Source organism: Myotis daubentonii, chromosome 3 (assembly GCF_963259705.1).
Source record: "Myotis daubentonii chromosome 3, mMyoDau2.1, whole genome shotgun sequence".
In the NCBI taxonomy this organism is placed as follows: domain Eukaryota; kingdom Metazoa; phylum Chordata; class Mammalia; order Chiroptera; family Vespertilionidae; genus Myotis; species Myotis daubentonii.
In genome coordinates, this window is record NC_081842.1 from 111,927,426 (window position 1) to 111,936,027 (window position 8,602).

The following is an 8,602-nucleotide window of genomic DNA, read 5'->3' on the forward strand; positions in this document are numbered from 1 at the left end:
TTTATAGGGAACACATACAACTTAACAAAAAGAAGATAAACAATCTAATCAAAAAATGGGTAAAGGACCTAAATAGACACTTTTTGAAAGAGAATATACAGAAGTCTAGAGCATATGAAAAAATGATCAAAGTCACTAATCTTCTGATACATGCAAATCAAAATTACAATGAGGTATCACCACATACCTGTCAGAATGGCTATCATCAACAAATCAACAAATGACAAGTTCTAGGAAGGATATGTAGAAAAGGGATCTCTCATGCACTGCTGGCGGGAATGCAGACTTGGTGCAGCCACTGTGGAAAAGAGTATGGCGTTTCCTCAAAAAATTAAAAATGAAACTCCCATTTGGCCACTTCTAGAAATATGTCCCAAGAAATCAGAAACATCAAGCAGAAAGAATATATGCACCCCTATGTTCATAGCAGCACAATTTACAATAGCTAAGATTTGGAAACAGCCTAAGTGCCCATCAGCAGATGAGTGGATTAAAAACTGTGGTACATCTACACAATGGAATACTACACTGCTGTAAAAAATAAAGAAAGAACTCTTACCATTTGCAATAACATGGATGGACTTGTAGAGCCTTATGCTAAGCAAAATAAGCCAATCTGGAAAGATAAATATCACATGCTGTCATTCATTTGTGGAATATAATGAACACCAAAACTGATTAACAAAAGTAGATACAGAGACATAGAAGCAAGGAACAGATCATCAATACTCAGAGGGAATGTAGAGGAGAATACAAGAAGGTGGGGGGGGAGGTAAGTGATCAACCAAAGGACTTGTATGCATGCAAATAAGCATAACCAATGGACACAGACATAGCGAGGGGAGGGCATGTGCTTGGGGGAAAGGATCAGCAAGGAAGAGTCAATGGGGTAAAAAGTAGACATATGTAATATTTTCAACAATAAATAATTTAAATTTAAAAAAATGGGCAAAGAACCTAAATAGACATTGTTCCAAAGAGGAGATACAGATGGTCAATAGACTTTTGAAAAAATGCTCAAAGTCACTGATCATCAGAGAGATGTAAATTAAAATGACAATGAGGTATCACCACACATCTGGCAGAATGGCTATCATCAACAAATCAACAAATGACAAGCGCTGGCAAGGATATGTAGAAAAGGAAACCCTAGTACACTGCTGGTGGGAATGCAGACTGATGCAGCCGTTATGGAAAATAGTATGGTGTTGCCTCAAAAACTTAACTATGAAACTTCCATTTGACCCAGTGATCCCATTTCTAGGAATATAGCCTAAGAAACCTGACACTCCAATAAGAAAGAATGTATGCACCCCTATGTTCATAGCAGCACAATTTACAATAGCTAAGATCTGGAAACAGTCCAACTGCCCATCAGTAGATGAGTGGATAAAAAATCTGTGGTATATTTATACCATGAAATAAAATGCAGCAGTAAAAAGGAAGAATATCTTGCCCTTTGTTACAGCATGGAGGGACCTAGAGAGTATCATGCTAAGTGAAATAAGTCAGTCAGAGAAAGATAAATATCATATGATCTCATTCAGATGTGCAATCTAAGTAACAAAATAAACGGATGAACAGATTGGACCCAGAGATATGGAAGCATGGAACAGAATGCTCAATCTCAGAGGGAAGATGGGGTGGGAGGTAATCAACCAAGGACCTTGAATACATATATGCATAACCATGGACACAGACAATAGGGTGTTGAAGGCCTTGGGCAGGTGGGATTGCAGGGAGGCTGAAGGGGGGTCAATGAGGGAACAAAAAGGACACATGTAATACTTTCAACAATTAAGAATTACTTTAAAATATAATAAATAAATATATATATATTCTTTTAAAAAAAAGAAGTGCTGGATGAAGACACACACCCGCCCCCCCAAAATAAATAAATAAATAGATAATTAAGTAAATAAATAAATAAATAAATGAAATCACAAAACCAAGAAACAACTCAATTAAAAAATTGGGCAAAGGACCTGCATAGACACTTCTCTAAAGAGGACATACAGATGGCAAATAGACATATGAAAAGATGCTCATCTCATCAGGGAAATGCAAATTAAAACCACAATGAAATACCACCTCACACCTGCCAGAATGACTAACATCAATTAATCAACAAGCAACAAGTGTTGTCGAAGATGTGAAGAAAAGGGAACCTTTCTGCACTGTTGGTGGGAATGCAGACTGGTGCAGCCAGTGTGGAAAGCAGTGTGTAGTTTCCTCAAAAAATTTAAAATGGAACTTCCTTGGACCATACAATTCCACTTCTGGGAATACATCTGAAGACACCAGAAACACTGATTTGAAAGAATATATGCTTCCTATGGTCATTACAGCATTATTTATGATAGCCAAGATGTGAAAGCAGCCTTAGTACCCATCCTATCTAATAAAAGAGAAACATGGTAATTAGCGTACGGCCGCGACCCTTCCCATTGGCTAATGAGGGCGATATGCAAATTAACTGCCAGCCAAGATGGCGGCCGGCAGCCAGACAGCTTGAAACTAACATGAGGCTTGCTTGCTTCAGTGACGGAGGAAACCAACGTTCCCCGCCAGCCTTGCCGGCCTCTGAGCCTGCAGTTTCAAATATTGTAACAAATATAGAAGCTAAACAAAACCCCAGAAACCTGCTTTCAGTGAGAAAGGATCTGAGAGCTAGAGTTATACATTGTTTTGATTATAGAACCCAAACAAACCAGATACCTGCTTTCACAGCAGAGGCCTCAGAGCTGGAGCCAGAGCTAAAGCTGGCCTAGAATTAAAAAAAAAGAAAAAAAGGAGCAGTTGGGAGCTTCAGCCCTAAGCCCCCCACCCAGAATGTCCAGGCACCCCAGTGGGGACCCCCACCCTGAACGCTGTGTGACCAGCTGCAAACATCCATCATCCCCTCACCCAGGCTGGCCAGGCACCCCAGTGGGGACCCCCACCCTGATCCAGGACACCCTTCAGGGAAAACCAGCCAGCCCCACCCATGCACCAGGCTTCTATCCTATATAGTAAAAGGGTACTATGCCTCCCAGCACCGGGATCAGCGTGACAGGGGGCAGCGCCCAAAACCCCTGATCGCCCTGTGGCTCTTTGTGTGACAGGGGGTGGGACCACAACCTCCAGACCCGCCCTGCTCTGTTCGTGACAGGGGAAGGCGCCCCAACCTCCTGATCAGCCCTGCTCTGTGCCTGATACGGGGGAGCTCCCCAACCCCCTGATCGCCCTGCGGCTCTGTGTGTGACAGGGTGCGGCGCCCCAACCCCTTGATTGGCCCTGCTCTGTGTGTGACAGGGTGCAGCGCCCCAAGCCCCGCCCCCCACGGGCCCTGCTCTGTGTGTGATGGGGTAGAGCCATAACCTCCCCATCAGCCCTGCCCCGAGTGTGAGAGTGGTGGCGCCCCAACCCCCTGATCCGCCCTGCTCTGTGTGTGACAGGGGGCGGTGCCCCAACTCCCCTATTGGCCCTACTCTGTGAGTGATAGGGGGGAGCTCTTCAACCCCCTGATGGGCCCTGCTCAGTGCGTGACAGGTGGGAGCTCCCCAACCCCCTGATGGGCCCTGCTCTGTGCATGACAGGGGGCGGCGCCCCAACTCCCCAATAGGCCTTGCTCTGAGCCCGACCAGGGGCTGCACCTAGGGATTGGGCCTGCCCTCTGCCACCCAGGAGCAGGCCTAAGCAAGGAGGCCATTATCTCCTGAGGGGTCCCAGACTGCGAGAGGGCACAGGCCAGGCTGAGGGACCCCTCCTTCCCCCCGAGTGCACAAATTTTTGTGCACCGGGCCTCTAGTCAATAGATAAATGGATAAAAAAAAGCTGTGCTACATTTATGCATTGGAATACTACTCAGCCATTAAAAATTTTTTATCTTTTACAACAGCATGGAATCTATTTCATGTGGAACCTACTGAACAAAATATGCTAACAAACGAAATAGAATCATAGATACCTGTAACAGACTGACAGCTTCCATAGGGGAGAAAGTTGTAGGGCTGGATGAAAAAGGTGAATGTATTAAGAAGAAAAAAAACACATAGCTAAGAACAAATATATGGTGATTGGTAGAGGGAATGGGGAGGGGGTGGTGAGAAAGGTAGATGAGGGTAAATGGGGGAAAAATGGTGGTAGACAGAAAGTTTGTTTTGGGTAGTAAAAACATGTATGCAAATGATGTTTTATTGAGTTGTACGCTTGACACATGTATGGCTTTATTAACCAATATCAGACCAAAAGTTCAAAAAAAAGTAAAGAAAAAATGAATTCATAAATGTACAATTTTTAAATATATATTTTCATATTATGTGTCTATGTATATTTCTTATCTGAAAATATATACACTAGAGTGACCAATAATCATTTGAGGGGAAAGGAACTGATATGGGGAAAAGATAATTTTTTACTTTCAATTTATTTCCACTATAATTTCAAGTTATTTTACATATAAATGTTGTTAATTCTATTTAAAAATAAATAAAATAATGAAGTTAAAAATTACTTGAAAACACATATATGTAATGGAAAACATAAGATTAACAAACAATTTTTAATCTGTCACCAGCCTTGCTAGATAAATACACTAGGATTTGCATACTCAAAACAGCAGCCACTAGCCACAAATGAATACTGATTATTTGAAAATTGGCTAGTGCCACATTTTGAAATTGTAATATGTTGTAAATAGTCGATCAAATAAAATATATTATTTAAATTATTTTTTGTTTATATACTAATGTGGCTCCTAGAAAATTTCAAATTACATATATGCTCAAAATATATTCTATTGACAACAGTACACTAGAATCTATTTAGTAACTTGAGAAAAACAAAACTAAATCTATTTTAAAATAAAAAATATACAAAACATAAATGGACCTCACTTTAAGCAAACATAGAATTATTACAGTTATGCCAAAAACATAATAGCATACCTTATGCAAATCACTATTGACTTTAACTTAAAGTTAGGAAGATCCTAATTTTTATTCATTTTTTTCTCAGTTCAGACATTTGCTTATAGACTAATCAAAAGAAGAAGACTCAAAGAAAAAAAACAAATTTTGGGTGACATCTTTTCTATCATTTTTTCAGTTAACATTTCATGAATGCTTAAAGTGGGTCAGGACCTACATTAGGCAACAATAAGAAAAAGAATTTAGACAAATAACAAAAATAGGCCTTGCTTTTCCACTCCCCTTCAGTGAAGTGCCATTCTCCATGGCATATGGAGAGATGGCACAACCTACTCTTTAGTCATCATTTAGCCAGGCATGTATTCAAATGTGGTAACATTTTCTTAATGTGGCCTGTGAATAGAACCAGAAGAAACACTGAAGATGGTAAAGCTAAATTAACTATAACATATTTTGTCTATATATTTAATATATATTTGCTATAATAATTATCTCAGTTTCTTGGGAACTTTGCTCTTGGGGAGGTTCAAGTTGAGGGATGCTTATTTTCAATGCTGGAACTGTGAAGAAAATGTTCTGCAGAAAACAGATGGTGTACTCCAGCAGGCACAAGATTGCAGCTGCACCAGTTGTGTGTAATATGACTGCTATCTGTAAAGCAGTTGTGTATCGGGCTGTCTGTTGCAACTACCAAAGGGCCTGGTGCAGTATTTTGGTGATGCCTGAAGATATAGGCAGATGTTGGGAGGAATAAAATGACCACACCGAGCAAGGCCAAGAACCAAGGCACAGGTAAGTATATTTAAAATAATGGTAGAATTGAGTCGCTAGCCGGGTACGCGTTCATAACTTGCTCTCAGAGACCTGTCATAGCGGGAGTGGGCTCTGGAGATGGCCACCCTGAGGATGTTGGCGTTTACGCCAGGCAGAGCGGAAGAGTTTTGCTTTTCATGTGCGCCTTCGAGAACCGTGGACTGAGGGGTCTGTCCAGAGCCTCCCCTCCTCTGCCTGAGGCCCCGCACGGAGCTCGCCAGCCCGAGCCAGCATGCATGAAGTGGGAAGGGCGCTCAACCCACGCCCAGCGACCGGAGCCACCCCTCCGCCCCCCTCCCCCAGTGCCCATGGCTACGAGGGTGCTATCCAGCTGAAACCCGTGCCCCAGCCACTGGCCCCGCAGGACAAGCCCGTGTTCACGCAGCTCAAGCCCGTGCTGGGAGCCAGGAACTTGGCCCCCAACATGGCACTCTTCTCTGGCAAGGAGCTGAAGCACCTGCACCATCACCTGCAGGTGTAGCCCATGTACCCACAACCTCCACAGCCTGCACCACCACTGTTGCCAGGCTGACTGCACACCCCGCCCCCCGCCCTGCCCCCTCAGGAGCTGGTCCAATAAGATGTGAAATGGAGAAGTATCTGACATGTCAGCTTCCTCCAGTTCCTATAATTTCAGAGCATAAAAAGTACAGATGAGACAGACGTAGACCAGTTCTTCACTGACAGTAAAGGGTTACCTTACAGTCAGTATCAACATGAATGTCTTCCTCCCTGACATCACTCACCTGAGAACTGGCCTCTACAAATCCCGGAGACTGTGTGTAACACTCAAGACAGAACATGTTGCCATTTTCAGCCACCAGAGTGAAATGACTGCCCCTCCTCTGACCCCAACACAGGCCCTCCCTGAGTTCACCAGCATATTCAGCTCACACCAGACCACAGTTCCAGAGGTGAACAATATTTTCATCAAACAAGAACTTCCCACACCAGATCTTCATCTCTCTACCCCCTCCCCCATCGCCACACACCCACACACACACATGTCCACTTGTACCAGCTACTGAATATACCGGATGTAGATATGCCTAGTTCTACAAACCAGACAACAGTAACAGACACTTTTTTTTTTTTTTTTTTTTTTTTTTTAGTAACAGACAGTCTTAATGTTTCTATGTCAGCCACCATGGCAGGACTTACTCAACACACAAACTGTTCTGCAGACTACGATGAAACAATTCCAGGGCATACCCCCTTGCACATACACAATGCCAAGTCAGTTTCTTCCACAAGAGGCCACTTACTTTCCCCAGTCATCACCAAGCTCAGAGCCTGGAAGTCAGATAGACAAGCAGAGATGCTCCAGAATTTAACCCCACACTTCCATCCTATGCTGGAATTTACCTGCCACTCTACCAGTTAATTCACAAACCATCCAACCTGTCAGATACAACGGAAGGAGTAACCCCAATGTGGAGAAACGACGCATCCACTTCTGTGATTACTCTGGCTGCACAAAAGTTTATACGAAGTCTTCTCATTTAAAAGCTCACCTGAGGACTCATACTGGTGAGAAACTGTTCAAATGCACCTGGGAAGGCTGTTACTGGAGGTTCGCACACTCTAATGAGCTGACATGCCACTACCAGAAGCATACTGGGCCCAAGCTATTCCAGTGCCAGGTGTGGAACTGCAGCTTTTCATGCTCTGACCACCTGGCCTTGAGCATGAAGAGGCACCAGAACTGAGCTGCTGTGAGGGCCTGCAGGCTTATGCAATCACACTGATGGTCTGCAGTTCACTTGGCAAAATTTTAATTACAAACTTAAATATATCTACACTAATAAAAGAGAAAAATGGTAATTGGCATACAACGATATCCTTTTCATTGGCTAATCAGGGTTATATGCAAATTAACTGCCAACTAAGATTGGCAGTTAACTGCCAACAAGATGGAGGTTAATTTGCATATGTAGGCACAATGCAGGGAGGCGAAAGGGAAAGCAGGAAGAAGCCCCCTGCCACTGACAGTGATCGGAAACCCAGGGGGGAGCTAAGAACTGGGGGGGCAGGGCAAAGGCGGCCCTGGGGCCGCCTTTGCCCTGCCCCCCAGCAATGATCAGAGAATCAGGTGCCTTTTCCACCCTGGCCAGTGATAGCACGAAGTAGGGGTGGAGCCAGCGATGGGAGCTGGGCACGGTCGAAGCTGGCAGTCCCGGGAGCTAGGGGTCCCTTGCCTGGGCCTAAAGCGGAGCCCACGATCGCGGGGCCACTGCAGCTGTGGGTCCCCACTGCCTGGGCCGAACGCCTCAGCCAGAGGCATCCTGCAGGGGCAGGGGCAGAGCCCGCGTGATCGCGGCGCCCCCCGCTGCCACTGCAGGTCCCCACTGCCCGGGCCAGACGCCTAGGCCAGAGGCATCAGTCCTGGGCTGGGGGCAGAACCAGTGATGGGGGGAAATGAGGGTCCCCTGCCCAGGCCTGATGCCTCTGTCAGAGGCGTCAGAGGGGGCAGGCTGGGCTGAGGGACACTCCCCCCCGCCCACACCCAGTGCACGAATTTCGTGCACCGGGCCCCTAGTATGTGTGTGTGTGTGTATATATATATATCCTATCTAACTATCTAATAATAGACAAACGTGGTAATTAACCGTACCTCCGACATGCTTCCCATTGGCTAACCAGGGCAATATGCAAATTAACTGCCAACCAAGATGGCGGCCGGCAGCCAGGCAGCTGAAGTGAACAGGAGGCTTGCTTGCTCCAGTGAAGGAGCTAGCCAAGGTTCCCTGCCTGCCGCTGCTGGGCTCTGAGCTTGCACCCTAAGCAACTATGTTGCAATTATAGAAGCTAAACAAATCAGATACCTGCTTTCAGAAGCCAAGGTCTCAGAGCTGGAGCCGAGCCTCAGAGCTAAAGCC

General features: G+C 45.0%; 1 pseudogene; it reads left to right on the forward strand.

Annotated features, from left to right (window-relative positions):
- The first annotated feature begins 6,031 nt into the window (after positions 1-6,031).
- LOC132229357 (Krueppel-like factor 5) lies at positions 6,032-7,518 on the forward strand (annotated as a pseudogene).
- Positions 7,519-8,602: the final 1,084 nt, after the last annotated feature.